This window comes from Athene cunicularia (genome assembly GCF_003259725.1).
Source record: "Athene cunicularia isolate RWA chromosome 4 unlocalized genomic scaffold, athCun1 chr4_part3, whole genome shotgun sequence".
Classification (NCBI taxonomy): Eukaryota; Metazoa; Chordata; class Aves; order Strigiformes; family Strigidae; genus Athene; species Athene cunicularia.
In genome coordinates, this window is record NW_020799100.1 from 13,479,612 (window position 1) to 13,500,183 (window position 20,572).

The following is a 20,572-nucleotide window of genomic DNA, read 5'->3' on the forward strand; positions in this document are numbered from 1 at the left end:
CTAGGAACTTCATTGTCTGGACTTTGCTTTTTAGAGGAATAATCAATTCTTGCAAATTTTATTTTTTTATATATATATATTGATTTAAACTGTGTTTAATATATAACTACTGAATAACATATTCAAGGAATATAGTGTTATGCTAAAATATGATTGAGAACTGCAGTTTGATGCATAACATCTATTTAAAGTAGCCACGTAATTTATTGGAGCCTAGATTGTACTGAAATAGTTCTGCGGTTGCATTATCACTTCTGTAGGCAGACCTCTGATCTAGGTAACCAAGTGAGTGCTATTTTGGAAGAAAATATTCTAAACGCTTTCCTCTTTGTGAATTACAGGGGGATAAAAGGGGAATACTTCCCTTGTGAATCAAAGGATGATATTTATTTCTCAAGTATTCCAGGGCTTGCTTTTTTTGAAGCTTAAATTAGAACTTTGAGAGTTTTTCACCGTAACAAAATGCGGCGTTTCTAAAAACTGAAAGATTTCTGATCCCATGTATTCTGACAGTTTTTCTTGTAGGGTTATTTTTGTCCAAACTCTGATTTTTCAGCCCATTCTGTAAATGTGTGCCAGACCTCTTCTGCAAATCCATAGTGCAGGTTTAGCAGTTCTGAACAAAGTACATGTCTGTAGGCTCTACATTGTGGTAGTCCTTCACAAATCTTCCTGATATCTTAAAAGCTGAGTTCCATCTCCAAAATGCCAAATTGTTGTTTTTTATATAGCTGCTCTGAATCAGCTTTAAAAGCCTCTATAAATCAAAGCTGCAGCTTCTGAGATTCTCTCTCAAAGGTGGCTTTGGAAAGCACCTGCTGGCAGCCCTCGTGTTTCAGGCTCTAGAAACTGCAGCAAAGTATTGAGACTTGAAAACTGTTGTGAGCATCTTGGCTCTGCATCCCAGTGATGGATGTGATGCAGGTGGTTCTTCGTTTACCTGCATCTGCATCTACGTCAGTCTATAGAGAACTCTTGGCTACCTCTTTTCTGTGACTATCTGAAGGGCTCTGAATGTGCAGGGAAATGTGAGCGGAGAGGCGGTAGTGAGAGCTGCTACAGGTCTGCTCTGTAAAACACATCCCCAAAGCGTGGGTTGGATATAAAATCGGATCTGAAAACACATAGAGCTATGTTCCTGGGTTTCAGAGAGCCATTGCAACTTCTGCACATAGTTTTGTTTGGGTTATTTGTTTGGAGGGGGGCTTGTTTTGTTTACTTTAGCACGTCATGTGCTGCTAATAACAAGATTCAGCAAGCTGCTGAGATCTGCAATATGATTTTGGCCGATTTCCTTGATAGAGGTTGAAAAGGCTTGAACTCCACTCTATACCTCTCCTTCCCTTGGTAGTAAAAGGACAGTCAATCTCTTATATCTGTAAACATTTTATATGTTTAAATGTTTTATCTCTTATATCTGTAAATGTTTTAGTGTAAATATTGGGGAACTTGCTTAAAGCTTTAAGCCATGAGAAAACTTCAGTGGACAAAGTCATCTAGTGTGTGTGCGGAAGGAAATGGCTTGGACTGTACCCAAAGACTAGTCTAACCCTGGTTCTGACTAAAGACAAAGTTTTCATTAAGTGATTATTTTTTTCCCCAGTAAAAGACCTGATTGCTGATCTCTCTGAAAAGTTTCATAAATATCTATTGCATTTATGTGATCTGGTGGTTTGGGGGAGAAATAGTCTTAAAAGCTTTAATTTTTTTATAATAATCTCTCTGATTAAGACTCTTCTACAGAAAGATGCTTTCTGCTACTTTTTATTTTGGGGGAAGATAAAGGGAATAATCATTGCACATTGTATTGAAACAAGCTAAGAGGAGAATACAAGCTAACTGAACTTGTTCACTTTAGTTCAACTGTTTAAGGTGCTCAACAATGTTATCACTGGGACCACGGGGCACTTGCCTTGAAGGTTAAATGAATCGTTGCACCAAACCTTTATATCTCTGACTTAAACTACACATCTGTAGGTAGTGTTAGAATTTCCTACCTTTTCATTTTTAGGCCATTTCTTCTTGGTACTGTGGGAACATTTAGCCCATCATTTTCTTTCAAAACCCTCCAAGCGATAAGTGATGAGTTATCTGTGGTACCCTGCTGAGTAAACTACATGTGCATTTTGGCTAACGTCTTCAGTGCTGCTAGCTTTGTACTCTGGGAGAAACAGAGTGTCTTGTCCCACACAGTGGGTTACAAGGGGGGTGAATCTTTTGAATTCTCTGAGAGCCTGTGTGCCAGTGGAAGAGGTGGTCTGTGCTCGGCAGAGTTGCAGGGTGGGCCGAGTCATGACAGTGACTCAGAGGAACAATTGTGCTGGTGACTTTATTAACTGACCACTTTAGTAAGTGAATGGAGACAATTTGGCAACAATCAACTGATAGCCATCCAGGAAATGAATAAAGCACTTTGGTGATGAGACTATTTTCCTAATAACCCGTCAATGAACAACCGATCCCAGTTCAACTCCCACAAGACTTATACACATGAGAGAGAGAGAGAGAGAGAGAGGAGAAAAGAGAGGAAGAGGGGATAGGAAAAAGAGAATCACCATCCTTGAATCCTACATTGTCGCAGAGTAGCCAACGTGGTCCGTAGGTGATGTGTCCACAAAGACACACGTGGGGTGTTGCCTTTATATAATATTTCTTATGCATGTGCAGTAGGATGTTCCAGAAGGTTCTCATTTTCTCTGGCTTGTACCTGTGCAGTTAGGCAAGGTCCTTCTCTGGGCAACAATAGGAGGGGGAGAGAAATGGCCCACTGCCCCACCTCCGCAGAGCTTGCTCCGCTTCCCCCCTCCCACTCGAGTTCTTTGAGACATCCTCTTTACAGACAGTTTCTTGTTTATGAACAGTTTGTGACACTAGGGAAAGCTATTCATAAAAACCCAGCTCTAAATACTATTGTTTATTTCAATAGGAAGATGAGATCTTTGGATGGTTCTTAGGAAATATATCCTGTAGTTCAGAGATGGTTAAAAAGCAGCTGCAAAGGAGAGGGTTGGGAGCTGCAAGGCTATTGGCTTGTGCTACAGGCTTTAATATCTCCCTGGTCTTATTTCAGATGCCTGAAGTCACACTTTGCTTGCTCAGCTAATAGTACACAAAGTGATCGTTAATCAAAGTAAATAATGAGGCCGTAGCCGGAAACATAAGGCGCTAAATGCAGAGAGAGTTGGCTTTGATTCCAGGGGATTTTGGACACGCTGGTACCATTGACACAATGTAAATAGTTAAGGTTTCAGGTTCATGATTAGTTTTACAGTTCACTATGCATCACCTGAGCTGTGATAATGGTATATGAGCCTTAGCCTCTGGTAAATGCTGATGGTTTTTAAATCCAACTTTAACTGTCTTTTCTCTTTAATGCAGGCTAAGATCATGCGCTCACACAGCTCCATTACTCAGCCGCTGGTGGGCTGCAGGGTGTTAAGCTGTCATGGCTTCAGTACACATGTGAAGGGTTCCCAGGAGGAGTCAGTATAGCCAAGATTTGGAAAGGGAGGTGCTAATCACACAAGGTCTCCACTTGCCAGTTTCACCAGATCATCATCGGGTTTTATGACACGCTTATGGAAAAAAAATAGTAAAGAATCTAATGAGGTGAATGTACATTTAATATTTTGTACATGATGCATAAATTTTATCTGTTGTCTTTGGAGGCTGCACCAGAAACAAGCAATTTAAAGCATAGAACATGCCAATTAGCAAACAATATGTAAATAGACACACAAGAAGGCAAGCAGGGAGGTTGTGTGCAGTACCAGGGCAGGCAGTGCCGTACCAGCCATGGGGGAGGAGGAAGCCCTGCTAAGCTGGCAAGAGATGTTCCACGCTTGAGCTGAGAGCACTGGCACCTTAACAAAGACATCCTGTTTTACCTCAACAGCAGTAGTTCTCACTTCACCACACAGAGCCAGGGCTGTGAGCTAGTTGCTTTAGCACTGGAGGAGGAATTTTTTTGGTGTGTTCTGTGTCAATAATGTTTTCTCATTTTCTCTCTACAACTTTGGAAAAAAAAATGTTTGAAGTAATGTAAATTTTTTTTTGTCTGATGATGGAGTTGGTGGGAAACTGCGGCTGCTGGGCACCCCTCACTCAAGGATCTGGTGATTCATAAACTTGGGATACTGGCACATATTAACTCTGCAGCTCCTGTGCTCCAGGGTAGGAAGCGGGTAGTGCAGTCAGGCTCTATGTGCTGGCATGAGAGCTGGCTTTGCAGTAAGGAGCAGAAGGCAGTGAATGCTCGTGATGGATGATAAGTAGGAACTCTCTGCTTTCCTATGTGGTGTGGAGAACCCAATCCCAAGTGAATTTATGACATACTTGGATTTAAACCCAGAAGCAGCAAGATCCAGGCATTTGGAGTCACAAACTCATAAAGTAGTTTAGGTCAGACAGGACTTCTTCAGGTCTCTGATCCAACCCACTGCTGCAAGCAGAGCAAGATTAAATGAGCTGTCTCAAGGCATAATCCAGTTGAATTCTGGACTATGTCCAAGGGTGGAGAGTGTCCTCCTTCATGTTTTCATGTTTATATTATATAATTAAAGAATCTTCCTTTACCTTGCCCAATTATGGAATTTATAGAATGCCATTTTACGCAAACATCAAAATTATTCAGGTAGGATTTGATTATTAAGTAGCAGCTTAACTGGGAAGCCACCTAAATAAGGGTTATTTTACTGCCTCATCACTAGTTGAGGCAAATTATGCACCTCATGAACTGAGCTGCTGACCTGGTTGAGGGCCACTTAAGGGACAAATTGTTAGTTGAATTGTCATATCGGCATGGCTGGAAGAGGCTCTACTGAGGGCTCCCACTGCCATGGGGACAAAGCTAAGGTTAGTGAGGTTATAGCTCAGAAAGACTTGTGTTTCCCCCTTTCTAGCCATAACATCAAGGGGTTTTTGTTGGTGGTTGTTGTTGTTGTTTATTTTTTTGCCACTGGATAGAAGTTTAATTCTTCATTCAAGATTTTTCACCTTCAGTTGTGAAGTTGGTGCCCAAAAACTGGGTTGATGTGAGCATGAGCAGAGTGTTACATAAAACACTTGGACACGAAAATGGCCGTGCACAAGCTAGAGTAAGAGGAAAATCTAGAGCTGCTTTTGTCCTCTTTTTCTAATCAGCAGAACAAATGACTTTGTTAACATTTTCCCTAGTTTAGCCTAATGTTTTTATAAACATACATAGACTTGAGAAGAATTTGGGGCTTTTTCCTAACAGAAAAGCATTTTAATTATTACCTTTATAAAGATGCATCATCATGTAATTTGTGAGGAATTTAAGGGGCTTGGAAAATGTTCCCTTTGAAACCTGTACTGCATTTGTCCGAGGAGTTATAACTTTCTGTAGCTGGGTGTCCTGGCAATTTTTCAGAACATTTCCGTGACCGTTTTGCTGTATGGAAGTATTGCAGATCATAGAATCACAGAATGGTTTGGGCTGGAAGTGACCTTAAAGATCACCTAGTTCCAACCCCCTGCCATGGGCAGGGACACCTTCCACTAGCCCAGGTTGCTCCAAGCCCCGTCCAACCTGGCCTTGAACCCTGCCAGGGAGGGGGCAGCCACAGCTTCTCTGGGCAGCCTGTGCCAGGGCCTCAGCATCCTCACAGGGAAGAATTTCTTCCTTATATCTAATCTGAATCTGCCCTCTTTCAGTTTAAAACTGTTACTCCTCATCCTATCACTATACTCCCTGATAGAGTCCCTCCCCAGCTTTCCTGTAGGCCCCTTGAAGTAGTGGCCACTATAAGGTCTCCCCAGAGCCTTTTCTTCTCCAGGCTGAACAGCCCTGACTCTCTCAACCTGTCTTCATAAGGAAGGTGCTCCATCCCACTGATCATCTTCATGGCCTCCTCTGGATCCACTCCAACAGATCCAACAGAAGTCCCCCATGAGAACCAGGGCTCGTGAACGTGAGGCTGCTCCTGTCTATCTATAGAGGGCCTCATCCACTCAGTCTTCCTGGCCGGGGGCCTGTAGCAGACCCCCACTATAACGTCTCCTGTCCCTGCCTTCCCTCTGTTCCTGACCCAGAAGCTCCTGGTCAGCTCCTCATCCATCCCCAGGCAGAGCTCCAGGCACTGCAGCTGGTCACTGACATGGAGGGTGACACCCCTCCTTGTGTCCCCTGTCTGTCCTTCCTGAGGGGCCTGTCTGCTCACATTCCAGCACTCCACTCATAGGAGTCATCCCACCGGGTCTCCGTGATGCCAGTAAGATCGTAGCCTTGCAGGAATGTGCACATCTCTAACTCCTCTTGTTTATTCCCCATGATAGATCTGGCCATATAAAGGTGATCACCCTTGTAATACCCTACAACACCGTAAATTCTTATAGATCTGATAATGAAAAGTTACCTAGTAAGCTAGCACCCAACTTGATTAGGGACAGTGAACCTCTAACAGTTGGGCTCCTGCAAAGCATTTCAATTAGGTGCATCGCCATGGTCATTTCATTATCTGTAGGCATTGTATTTGTGTGTCGTGTTGTGTTGTATGGCCTCTTGGTTTAGATGAAACTGTTTACTTTGCAGTTTGTCCATAACTGGGTAGGACGGTGCAAGTTCTGGTGATCAAGGCACAAGATGAGAGCTATGATCTGGGTTGTCTCCCTGCCTCTGAGGCTGGCAATGTGAAATGTTCAGCAGGATGTTTAATTTTTTCTGCGCTGTTGTTTCTATCCCTGTAACTGTGAGATAAATCTCTGTCGCTTGCAGAGGATTTTGAGAAGTGCAGATATGTTAACATTGGCTTGCTCAGATCATTTTGTAGGAAAACCCTGTAAGGGCTATACAGAGTTTTTAGAAGACTGTGGCTGGTATGGCTCCGTATTGGGTCCAAAAGGTCTTTTGGCACAGATCCTGATCTGAGTGAGGAGGAAGGGTCTGTACAGCAGGAACTGGGTTACAAGCCACAGAAGCTGATCTGCTCCCCTGGGTAGTGCTGATGGCTGGATGAAACACTTGCCCTTTCCTCATACAAATCTGCATCTGATGGCCTCCTTCTTGAGCCTTGCATACATTGAAAAATTATTGTGATACTATGGATGGTCAGCTGAAAAATCATTGCTTTTGTGTCTAGGATTTGTTATTATGTGGTTTATGCTCTATAATGCAGCAGTATTGCCTGTTAAAAATAGTTTCAGCCTTCAGCAAATGCAACTGCAAAAAGGCCTGTGTTTCCGTGGTAGTGAAGTGCTAGCAGGCTGCTCTGGGAGCACAGCACTATTCACATGCAAATGTTCTTTGTTTTACCAAACTGGTACACTGAAACTCATTGCTGAAGTAGGTGTAGCAAAAAAATTTGGCATGCGCTATGTTACGTCAGTAGAAATTCGAACACTCTCCGTGTATCTACGTACTGGTACTATCAAGCAGTGTGAATTCAGTGGATAATGCACTGAGGAGGAATACCTAATGACTGAGTACTAAATACTGGCTGGAGAAAATGTCAGTATTTAAATCACTCATGATACAGACTTCCTAGCTGCAATGTACCTGCGTTGGAGCATAGCCCTTCATTTTGAAGGGTACAAATTGGTAGAGAGCAGAAATGAACTGGTGCCATCTCGCCAAGTACAGAAAGAAGATCTCAGGATCTGATGTGGCTTTGGTGCAATAGGAATCAGTGGCAAAACTAGCACAGATTTCAGAGGGAGGGAGGGTCTGAGTGTGAATGGGCCTTTGCCCTCCCCTCCTGTAACTCTAAAGTTCTTTATCTTGGGAATTGTTGAGTGTAGTTGGGTAATTGACAGTGTGCTGGTGAAAGGAACTGTAGGAGGAGGACGAATAGTAGTAAGGAGGTAGGAATGGAACAAATTCTGAGATCGATGGTGACATTCATGTGCCAGCCTGTCAAATTAATAGCAGAGACAAAAGCTAACAGAGCACTAAGGGGCAGATCGTGTTAAGTCACCTGAACTGCTCTGGTTTACATCTGATGCCATGCAAAGTGACTTTGGAAATGACTCCGTTTTCTACTGTGCACACACAGGGTCCTGAAAACAGGACAAATACTTGATCAAATTTGCTTAAAAAAATGAAATTTCTGTGAGAGCTCCTTCAGTTGTGGTTTAAAATAAATCACGTTTCCATGCATTTTGACTTCCTTGGGCATTATGGGATATTACAAACTACTTCATATGCAGGGTGACATTTCAGATGTGGGTGTATGGGGCCCTCACATACATTTTGCAGCTATTTGCTTTATCACTTCATCTGTATGCGACCCATCTCTATCAGTGGAACTTGACATGTTCTGCGAAGTTCCTGCAAGCTCCAGTGTGCCGAGAGGATCTATTTCTTCATTAAACTGTAAATATGTGGGCGCTGCCACTCAGCTTCTAGGCAGTAGCTGCTAATGCTATAAACAGTCTTTCGGGCTCTTTGATCTCAAACCACTTGGCGACTCTTGCACGTCTGATGGCAGCTGTGTTTTGAACCAACCAACCAAATCAAGGAGACCAGATGGAACTCCCTTGTACACCAGAGAGACTTAAGCCTGAGCCCTGTAGTAGCATCCAAGAGGCGGTTAATATCAGAGATGTTTCAGAGGCTCTGGGATAGCTGAGAATTTCTTGAGATAGGCAAATAGTGAGCTCAGCCATTTTGGGGGTACCTTTGTGGCATTGTAAGATGCTTCTAGTGGAGTGTCTTATTCATCTTGCTAGGTAGGTCAGAGGAGTCTGGGAAAAAAGAAAAATGGCCAGAAGAGTAAAGCAGAAAGGCTGAAAGGGAAAAATGAGAGGAGAACTTTCTCCCCAAAAGACCAGGTGCCAGCACTATGCAGCTGAAGGTTGCTCTTGCTTGCTTGTGAAGTACCACTGAACACCTCCCAGCTGTGGCTGTGGCAGTGCCTGGCAGCAGGGAGAAATGTCTTTATTTGAGATTGTAAAGAATTGACGAGACCCTGCAGGTCGTGCGGCTTCCAGAGTGTCCCCACGTGCAGCTGTCTTTTAGCAAATAAACTTGCTGATCCTGATAGTAACAGTCAGCTGTGGAGCGATACCTGGAAACCCGTTAAACGTCACAGACGGCATTTAAAACAAAAGCTTTTCAGTGTGCACCTCATAACAGTAAAGCCACCTTTTGCCATGGTGTCTAGCAGTTAGTTGTAAATGCTCTGTAAGAACAACGCAATCACCACGTGCTTTATGATCAGATTTGTGTTAGTAACACCTCATTCTGAGGTATGGAAATCTGAAACTGGGATTTTTTTCTGTGCCTCACCTCAACTGCATATAGGTAGTTTGTATACCAGTGACCTACACCCATGACACCTTGATGATGCTCAAGTTAGCGCTGGGTTGGGGTCATCCTTTCCTGAGGTGGGTAAGATCAGGCAAAGAACATATTTTACTCCTTTGGGAAGTGATCAGATCTATTGCCTAGTTATGGAGATTTGTCCCCGAAGGCTATACTCAAACATATTTATTGATATCATTGCAACTTCAATGACTTGACAAGGCGACATTTCTGTGCCTTTTCTCAACAAGATTTACTCACCTACTACTTCTCATCAACTGCAATATCACATAATTTGTAAACAAATAATTTGCTTACTGCTATCTCGTACTTCTTATTGAGAATTGTTTTTCTCAGGATACTGTGAAAGATATTTCTTTGATATTATTAACCCCAATAATACTCTGCAAACTAAGAATAACGTTTGTGTAACAGAAAAGCTTTCTGGGACTACCAGTGAAAGATACAATTTTAAATTAAAGATTGAGATATTGATAAAAATACAGTAAAGTACAGTTGAAAGGAACAAGCAACAGCTGCACGCATCCAGCTTGGATCCTGTTTTCTTGTTTGCAGAGGTTATTTATTAGTCACGCACTTGCAACACAGCTCAATTATAAAAACAAGCTCTAGCATAACTTCTTTTTTTTTTTTTTTTTTTTTTTTTTTTTCCTGAGTGCTCTAAACTGGGGAACTGCCTGAGTAATTTTCTTCTGAGTAGAAGTAATTACCTAGGTTTGTACTCGGTGGCTTTCCTTTTATTAAGGTTTAGAAACAATACTGTATTTTGAATCACATTATTCTTTTCACCCCTAGCATTAAGCACAACGTTAGTGAAGCAGCTAAGGGGCATAGGGTGAGCACAAAGAGGTTTGCTTTGCTTGGGGAGGAAAAACATGATTGACATTTATCAGTGGTTACTAAATTCTGTGGCTAAAGTCAATCTGCAGCAAATATTACTTTATAATGCTATTTCCTCCATAAATTATATTATAGAATTTCCTTGATTATTCATCTTTCTGGTTTTGAAAATTTCTCATTTATTTTGGAAGCTGGGTGGTAATGAGCTTGCAGGCAGCTTATCATGTAGTTTCCAACTGGCAACAGCACTAGTCTGTGATTGTGGTTTTGCTTCTGATAGTGTTTGTTTGCTTTATGCTTTACCAGGCATTAAGATAAAAAATAGACTTTATGGTAATTGGGAGCCCTGCCTGTGCTCCACTGGAGGGAAGGTGAGTTTAGGGGTATCTTATCTATCAATGTGCCCCTAAAACAGGTATGAATCTCTTTGTGAAACCCTTGCAGTGGGAGATAGCAGTGAGGAAGTGGCCATGCAGCTGCCATGCAAACTGTATAACGATGAATTACCATTGGTGGCAAAGGGATCATCTTCATCCTGCACAATATTTATTTTCCCACATCAAATGAACTTAGAAAGGGAATATCACCTTCTCTGCTCCTCTGTGCTGAGGCTCCAGGGCCTGAAGAACTGGATTTCAGCCATGAAAATTGTCTCCTGGGGTGCAGGGACCTTCCTTCCTGGGGCCACAAGCTGATAAATCCAACCCAGTGAGGAAATTGGAGCGGTGGCACGGAGCCTGCAAAACAGGACATGTGGCCAAAGCTCCCTCAGCTCCAGGGGGTTTTCTTCCTGGCACCTGGGGGTTTGCAGCCCCCTTCACTGAAAGGAGCTTATGGTCTGACCGTGACAATTCTTCCGAGAGCAATCACTGTTGCAGTCGAACATGGGTACAATATGTGCCTCTAGAAATAAATGCTTTTATATGCATCTCCAGTAGTGTTCCCAAATAGTCTGGGCTAAATGAAATGTTTTGGTTTGTTGATTTAGCTTTTATCTTAAGAGCAAAGTTTTTAAATAATCATGCGTAAAACCCCATCATATTTTGGAAAGCATTACACTCAATAAAATAAGCAACTGGAACATCGTCTTCCAATATTCTCACAGCAAGTACATTTAAAATTCAGGTTGTGTTGGGGGCTAACACAGCGATGAGCACCCTGTGACTGGATTGAGACTAGATTTTGGCAAATCAGAGGGATTAATCCCAATGTTCACAGCAGATTTAGTCCTTTCCATGTGGGGTTCAAACCTTGCTGCTCCTAAAGATTTAGCATGCAGACCACAAACTCAGCATGTGCTACACAAGATAAAAATGGACATTCATTATAAATCATGATGGATACAAAAAAATATTATCTTGGGAACTATTATAAAAGCTTATACTGATTTGTTTTATGAACTCACAGAGGAGATATTAGGATGACTACAGAGTTTATGCAGGCTTTGCTGTTTTAGATTTTGGGTCAGTTACTACCTCAACTTCCTTCTTCCAAAAAATTATTTAGTGTCAACAATAAATAGACATTTTTTCTGTACTTCTTCATCGACTTGCCTTTGCTGGTGATGAGAGGTGCACATACAGAGTTGTATCATGCAGTATACTGAAGTGGGTACTTGTTTGCCACAGCTAATGCCTGAATCATGACGATGTTGCACCAATGAGGGTGTGGTGCTGGTTTTTGAGCCTTAGGATACAGATGAAGAAAAGTTTGATCTATTTGTTCTGGATATTTTTAGGTATTTATTTCCATGAAATTACATTGAATTACTCATAGTAAGCAGGCGATTTTCTCCCTGCCTCACCATTTGAGGGGTCTGATTTCGCTAGGGAAGACAGGAGACCTTGGGCTGTGCTGCACTCAGCAGAGGAGGAGGAGGATCTCCTCTGGGATACAGCTTGGCGTGTCTGTGCGTCTATCTGATGCCTAATTGCTTTAGTCTGCTCCATCACCAACAACATATCTGGTGACCTTTCTGACTGATCCCTATACCTAGCTATAGCCATTGGGGGATACTTACATAGACATGTAGGCCGTTGCAGGTTATAGGCTGCTGGTTGCTTTAGAGAGGACAACACGTGGGAGTGGGTCCCTGTGTAGGTAGATCCACAAACGTGGAGGTGCAGGGGCTGCAGTGAGCAGCTGGAGATGGCCCAGGGATTGCACCAGGACTACAGTAAACCTTCAGTAGGTTTACAGGAATGCAGGCAGTATTTTCTCCTCTGTTTCCCAGTGTGACAAGTAATTTTGAAATAACAGCAAAGAGATCTTTCAGGTATAGAGTGAAAAGGAGATTAAGAAAGGAAGAACAGGTTTTTATAGAAATCTACACCTCTGTAATAAAGTACCGAATATTATGAAGTGAAATCAGCTTCATTTTTAGTCCTCTTACAGTAAAAGGATGATAATGTAAAGGAAAACCTATTCTAGACATTTCTTCAGGCATTGCAGTTACTTCATTAGCCTTTATTTCTTCTCACTTCTGCTCTCTGACAGCTTTTCAAGTCTCAGGTTCTTCCTTTTTGAAACACTTTGATGTGCTCATCTGTCTGACAAACTGTTTAAGGTCTTGATCTTAATTTAACATTTGTAGATACCCACAGAGAATTTTGTTAATGAAGTCTTTAAAATACTAAATGAAGTTCTAGTTTTCTTTACAAATAAGGTTTTATCCTTTATTCCTTTATTAAATTCTCCTATTTAAATAGGAATAATGTTCCTATTTAACATGTAGGAAATTTTTATTCCTACAAAGCAGCAAGGGGCTTTTAGGGCTAGGGATGTAATTAAATGAGGATTTTACGTTTCTTTGGGGGGCCTTTTGTTGAAAGACTAGGCATATGACATAACTGAAAAGGTCTTTTCAGTGAAAGAAGCCTTTGATACCACAAAGGCATGAGAGCAAGTGGTTGCCCAACCTCGGATTAGGAAAGCTCCTGTAAATTGATGCATAGTAGTACCCTGTTTTATGGATTGAAGCTGTGGTTTTCCCTATCTCAGGTTTGGTGTAAAGTACTGAAATTGAACTGGGGGTTGCTCATAAACTATATTCGTTAATTTTGGGACTACTGATGATGACAACAATCTGCATTTCTGAGCCTGTAATATGGGACTGATGGGAATAATTCATGGCAATGTTGTAGCCTCGTTTGGCATTTCAGTTCCACAGTATGAGACACAGTGGCTATAAAAGCCTCCTTGAGGCAAAAGGAAGAGTTGTACGTTAAGAGGAAGAAAATATTTCCAAAAGGCTTGTGAAATTAGGAAGCCACATCTGCCTTATTGTTAAGAATATTTGCGGCTATTATGGGAGCCCTGCTGCAGTGCTTGGGGACCCATTGCATCCTGGAGAGACCAAACCAAGAAGAGCACAGATGAGAGCGGAACAGATCCACACTGTCCTCTTCACCTTCACTGACTTGGTCATATGCAAACTTTTAGTGTAGGCTAAAACTGTTTTCTACTCGAATCACACAAAATATTTCTTTACTATAGTAATGTTTGCATAAAAAAAATAATCCAGTAACAGCTTTCCTGGCAGTGTGAATAGTATAACTGTACTGACATTTTTAAGGCATTTGCCATAACCTTGGTCACATCAGACTAGTCAAAATGTGATCTCTTTTTGAAAAGTCAAAACAGTAATTTATTTTTTTTCAAGGGGAACCTTCAAGGGAAAAGTAGATTTTGCTGTTGCTTTTAATCTGACAACTGGCAGTGTTTTAGTTGTTCATTTTTTTCTTAAGTGCTTTCCCTCACAAATGAAATAATGTAAACAAATTATTTACATTATCTAAGAGAATGTAAAGTAATTCCACTTAGCTACTGTGTTGATTCTTCTTAATTTTGAAAAGAAAAATACTTTGCTTCTGGTTGAAGTTCAGACTCAGTGTGCACAGCCCCGGCACTAAAAGGTAGACCTCTAAATCCTAATGCGGGCTCATTCTTTAGACAGGGAGTGTGTGATCTTTAAAAGTGAGAAAGCTGCATCAAGAGGTTCGACAAGTTTCATTTAAGTCCAATTAGAAAATTCATTTTAACACTAGGTATCCTGTCCCTTTTATCTCCCAAGCAAAACCAATAAAAATTTCATCACATACAAGTAAATACATATTTAAAATGTATTATGGAAATAAATAATCTTCATGTTTAATTCATCTCCTTGTATAATAATTGATGTCCATTAGGGATTCTGACCAGGCATTATGTAGAACCAGCTTTGTCATAATGCAGTGTAGCATTAGATGTGTGATTCTCAGTTGCCCATACTGGGAATTTTATCAAGTGAATTGAAATACAAATAATTTTCAGAAGAGTTACAAAAGTTCTTTTTTTAAGAGTTCATCTGTTTTCTGAGCAGTACAGTCTTGGCACACACTCAAACAACCATGACTCAGCACCTTTACATTGAGGGATTTTTAATGGTTCTTTTAACTACTTCTGTAAGTTTTATTCATTTTAGGATCATATTGTTTTCAATTGTTGGTGCTCAGCCATGGGGAGTAACCTTCTCTCTCCCCCGTGCTCACCATATTACAAAAATTGAAATACCCACTGGGTTGTTTGATTACAGAATATGAGTTTTGTGAGATCCATAATTATACGGACATTTACAACACCAGTAAATCCAGATGTAAAAGCCAGCTGTAAGGCAGGTCCTATGTCCTATGGCTCTTGAGGCTGCTCTTAATTCCTTTTTCGCACCAGTGAGTGCCTGCCCTTTCTCTGGCTCCATTTCCTCCGCAGTACAGCCTATCTATGCGACACTGTGCAGCCTTCTGAAACTGTGCAAAACCTTTAAATAAACATTGTAATTTGGACTGAATGCAAGCGTGGGGTCTGGGGTGACGGCTTTTCAAAGTGCTGGATTTTGGCTCTTCAAATACTGCATTTGGGTGGCCCGTGCTGTGGAGTAGATACTATGTGCCTGAAAAATTACTCATTAGAAAATGTTTGGGAAAGGTAAATGAGTTCCGTGATGCTTTTTTATTGCATTTATCACAATTGCACACAATTCATGTAAAAGGATTTCAGGAATCTTAAAACATAGAAAGCAGAGTTTGATATGAGCAAATCATATGTAAGGTGATGGCACATTTCAGGGAAAGAGATGCCCATCGTATTCTCACTCTAGGTCTTGGCCATAATGAGTTTAGGTGAGTTTTTAATTCCCAAACTGGTGATGTTCAAAACTTTGCTGGAAGCTGCAGCTGCTCAGTTCTTAGTCCTGTGGCACAGGTCATTAGGGACTGTAGCATTTTGGCTTCCCCACAAGAAATACATTTCCATGAGTTTTAAATATTATTCATTGCTACTGACCTTTCAGTAACAGTATTTGCCAGAGGAAGTTCAAGTTTTAAGGCTTCATAATTTTCAGTGTAAATCACTTTGAAACCTTGGATTAAAGGGGAAAACCCTCATAAGATATTAATTTCACAACTTCAATCACAAAAATGATGTTCTAATCTGAAAAAAAGACTAATAAATGGGAAAATCCACAGATAACCCCATACCATGGAAACCCAAGCCAGCACAATGACTCAGATGTTAGTTGTTATTTCTTAATGTTCTTAAAGAAGTTTCTCTGAGACTGTCTTGAAAGAGTAATAACTAAATGAAATAAGCTGCACTTTTCCTGTCTTAGGTAGGCTAGGTCTTAAAGTTAACAGTGCAAAGTGTACCCTCATAGTCTTTAAACATTGAATAAGCATTTTGTGAAGGCAGTGGCTGTAACAGAGGCCCTGGTGTGTGTTTCTTCACCCCTCGGTGAGCACTTGGCCAATTATTTTGGTGAGTCCCACCTGAAGGGACGGAAATAAGTACACCCATTTTAGTAGAAATGGCTCAGGAACTTTTAGATGGTGACAAAATTAGACTTGTGGCTGTGAACTTGTGGGGTAAGTACACTTGATCGTTCCTAAACAGTTGCCTTAAATTTGACCCAAATGTTTCCTGCTGATAGAAATGCCACTTCCTTCACTTTGCATATATTCAGAATTGTAACCTTATATGATGTCTGCAGCTTGGACAGTGCAGGTCGTTCTGTGAAGAAAAGAACAAACCAACATGAAATTTTTTCTTCCCAGTGATACTGTTTGGAGGTTCAGCTCTCTTTTTGCTGCTTGTATTGCTGTCACCCAGGATTAAAAGCTGTAGATATCTCAAGGCTCCAGCAAGGGCTTTCAGCAACTTGGATGAGGACTGCAAAGATGCATCAGAACAGTGTGGGCAATTACTTCTGGGAAGATCATGAAAAAATAAAGTATGGCTAATGGACCTGAGTTCTTCTCTCTTCCCTTTTGGCAGTCATTTATGGTAACATAAAGTAAGTATAAAGTCTGGCGCCAAGACATAACGCTAGTGATTTATGCTTGCTTTAAAAGATCCTAAAGCCAAGAGGGATCTTTAAGGGCTTCCCCAAATTAATTCCTATTTGAACTAAAGCTTGAAGCTTAAGCCAGGCCTTGCAGGAGTGTAGCTGCCTGCATCATGGCTATAGCACCGAAGAGCTGAGCTCACAGACTCTTTGTTGTGGGGCTTTGGTTCAGCTGGGCACGTGGGTGAGCCCAGTGGCAGGTTTGTGAGATGGTTTGCATGCTCGGACATGAGCAGGGGCAGTGCTTTGCTGGATGGGGCCGTGAGGAGCTCTCTCCTGGGCTGCCCTGCATCTGCTGGCCTACAGGGCTTCACTGCCCGCTGGAGGGATGACATCCTGGTTTGGGCGGATGAGCCTTGCTGGGCATCTGGACCCTCCTGAGACCAGCATGGGTCACATTTACGATGCTGGGTAAAACCAATGTGGCAAAATCATCAGGGCAAGTATCATGTAAAGAATTTTCCCACTTTAGCATGCTGGTCAGTGGGATCCAGTGAAAAAAAGAGTCTGAAGGGCTGCGTGTTTGAGCCTGGTAATGAGCTTAGATGTGACTGACATCCTGTTCAGCCCAGGCACTGTGTCTTATTTTGGATGTGTGGCAGTGCTGGACTACATTTCCTGCCCCATCTGCTTTGGTGCCATTGAGGATTAAGTTTTTGGATCTGCCCTGTGCTCATTCTTGTTGATAGCATCCTTCAGATCTGTTCCATTACAGGGTGCGTGATGCGTTGTGGGGTTTTTGTTGGGGTTTTTTTTGATCTTTCTATCTTAAACATGGTATTTCTATTTGAAATCAAAACATTTTAAATCATCCCCATCAGATTAAAATGACATCTCATCTTTTCTGTATTAAGATTTAAACTCATCATAATATCTTAAATTTGCATAAACCTGATATTTAAGCATTAGATGTTTCCTATTAACGTGTAAAGAAAGCTACAATCCAGGGAATTTCTGGCTAAACACGTGAAATTATGCTTAATTGCAAACTGGTTTAGTTCAGAAGAGCAGCTATCATCAATCCTTTCTTAGGTAAAGGTGTAGGTGAGGTGAGATCTCTTCTAGCTCTTTGATCACATTAGGATCAGGAACAATTGGCTCAAGTCACTAATTATGGAGCTAATTTTCTTCATATGATGACTCTCATTTAAATGCAAATCACGTTTGATGTTTTCTTTTGTAGCCAGTGCACCCATTAAAATACTGTTTTTCTGTTTTGTTAATTGAATTCCAACTTCCATCCAAAAGCAGTTTGACACAAATTGCAGGTAAAATTAATCATCTAATAAATAAGTAATGTAAAAATTAGGAAAAAGCATAGTTGCTAATCATGATGTGCTATTAGCATAAAAAAATTTGAAGTTACTCTAATGACACAAGCAGTGGTCACTGTTACCAGGCAATCAGACTCAGTCTTTCTTGGAGGGAAGGCTGTTAACCGGTAAATAGGATTATACAGTAGCGTTAACATCAGCTACTCAAATGAAAATGTTTTGGCTGCAGCCAGTGGCTGGTAGGTCAAACTTCTATTTAGATCATACTTCTGCTTTGCATAGTGCTCCCTCTAACGTTTTCTGCTTTTAAATGCCCAGGTTGGGTTTAGCATGCATTGTTTTGAAGGTGAAGGGGGAGCTGATGCTCCCACCCTTCCTGACCAGAGCAGCAGTTTCCCTTCCCTCCACCCCCTCCAATACCAGGGCTGGGAGTGGTGTGTGGTTCATGGGCTGAGGTGTTGGGCTGAGTATCTGGTCCAGGGGAAAGGAGAAAACAACCCTGGCAGTGCACCAATGCAAGTAGCTCTGCCACTAGTGGATTTGGCTCCATCTTCTCAAGGGACAGTGTTTTGCTCTGTTGCAGAAAAGGATCGAGGCTAAAGACACTTGGACCAGTTCTCTGTGGGCCATAGGGTACATGTGCGTCAGGGGCAGAAAGCAACTCCTGACCTGATAAAATGTGGGCAGTCCGGTTGAACCTCACTGGTGATGAAGGGATGTCTTTGCTGTAAGGCATTTCAGGAAAGGAAAGTTGTCTCCTTTTATTTAAGAAATCCATTCCCTTTCTTATGCAAAGCATATAGTAACAGTAACAGAAAGTATCATTAACCTTCCTCTCATTTGGGGAGGAACTGGTTGACTGCACTAAAATTATTACAAGTGATATATTGGATAACAAATGGGAAAGCTAATTGAAGACAATGTCAGAGGAGAAGTGTCTGAGGCACAGAGTGAAAGGCAATGCTTGCATCTGTCATTCTCTATGCAAAGGGCTGAAGTAAAAAGGAAAATGAGAGAGGGCAAAGCTGAAGCTGTGTAGAATTGCTGTGGCTTAAACGTGTTTGCTGTACCCCACCTTGGGGGCAGAGAACCAAGAATTTCAGTCCAGGGCCAACTTCCGTGGGATGAATATTTGAGTGTGGTGGTAAACATTATTTCCTGCTTTTTCTGGCTGTAAAAAAGCTTAATCATTCACTCTTTGCTCTGTTCTGTTCTATTTTCTTTCCTAAGAATGTTTTATAAAATCTACATATCCAAAATAGTGCATGCTGACTTTTTAATGAGGAAGCAGCGATATGCCTCATACCTTGGGACTTGGGATGTCACCACCTGAATGGGTGTAACAGATTGAGGTTAGATGGACTGCAAGTTGAAAATGCTCTCTTGATCTGTGCTACTCTGAGTTGCTTAGTGTCCACTGGAGAAAATGCAGTTCTGTGTCAAGATTGTGCTCTTTCTCATCAAAAGATCAAAATGAGAGTTAATCTTCTGCCTTCTTGTGAATGTGTGTGTGGGAATTGCCCTGTTGCAGGGCATTGGGTTGGGTTTTTGTGGTGGGTTGTTTTTTTTCTACATCACCAAGTGTGCTCTTGGTTATGAATTAGAGGTTTTAAATTAGGTCTCCAGAGATACACAGCTATTTTCTTACTATCTTCGTACATGCCATGAAGCCATTCAAAGGAAAACAGAAAGCCATTTTCTGTAAACTAATAATATTCCTTTGCTTTAGTTAGTAACACCCAGTATTACTGAAACTAGGTTTAAATGGTTCTATTTCTGGTTCCCAGTTCAATCCCATATAAGCAGTTCTGGGGTAAGGGGCAGGCATAGTCTCTGACTCTCTCTCTCCAACCAATGTGCAGAGACATACAGAGAAAAAGTTGTCCAGTACGTGTTTATACTGTGGTCAAAATGCAACTGCAGTCTATGCAGTCATACTTTCAAAGATTAGAACAAATAGAAGAAACATTTTTAATTGTTTGTGGATTAAGAAAGAAAAAGACTTGCAGTTGAATCTGAGAGTTAGAACCTTTGCAATTCATTCTTCTCTAGTTACTTCTTTCCAAGATCTGTAACCACTGTATTCTCCCTGTTTCTGCCCAACAGTTAATTACATTAGTTCAGTGACAAACTATTATTAAACAACTGCAGTCTACTTTAATAGCTAGTTTTCTAATTAAATAACTGTAATGGTTTTGTTCTCAGTCCTGGTCTTTAGGCATCTAATTTGTTGCTACCCGGCGTCTTGCATTTTTTATGTATTTTTTTCCTTCTCAGACATGAGATAGGATTGGAAAAGCCAGCTCTTTGTTCCTTCAGGGGAAGCAGGCACTGCCACATCCAGTAACGCACGGGAGTTGCCCAGGATGCGTTTGGTTTGCCTCCGCCGTTCTGCAGGGTCGCCCTTCGTGGTGCGGACAGCTGCACGCTGGCTTGGTCGCATGTCTCATCATGTTGTGTTTCCCACACACAGCCTGTAGCTTGCAGTGCCTCCGGAGAAGCCTGTTCCAGTAACCACAGACATTTTTGCCTCCTGCACACACACACACAGAGCTTGAGTAAGAAGCTCTGAAACGGGCATCCTCGACATGGGTTCAGTGTGCTGGGGACATGCTCTGGGGTGAGGGAGGTACCCTTTGGTCTTCCTGGATTTACTTAGTACCAGGGGAGTCCATGGGTAGGATTCGGATACCATACCATTATGGAAGGAATAAATATTTGTCATAAACAGGATTGTAACTCGCTTGTTTTAAAAGAATAATGTGAAGTCAGCATAGGTAGCTTTTCTCCCCAAAGCCA

The 20,572-nt window shown here is 41.5% G+C and overlaps 1 protein-coding gene across 10 annotated transcripts in view; it reads left to right on the plus strand.

The window, feature by feature from the left end:
- HTR2C (5-hydroxytryptamine receptor 2C) overlaps positions 1-20,572 on the plus strand; it is a 242,885-nt gene that overhangs the window by 128,500 nt on the left and 93,813 nt on the right. The window contains exon 1 of one of the 10 annotated variants that reach the window (XM_026848404.1): positions 16,403-16,448. The exons of the other annotated variants lie outside the window; for them this stretch is intronic. The gene's annotated coding sequence lies outside the window, so the exon portion shown is untranslated. Of the gene's footprint in view, positions 1-16,402; positions 16,449-20,572 lie in introns of those variants that run through there. 10 annotated transcript variants of the gene reach the window in all.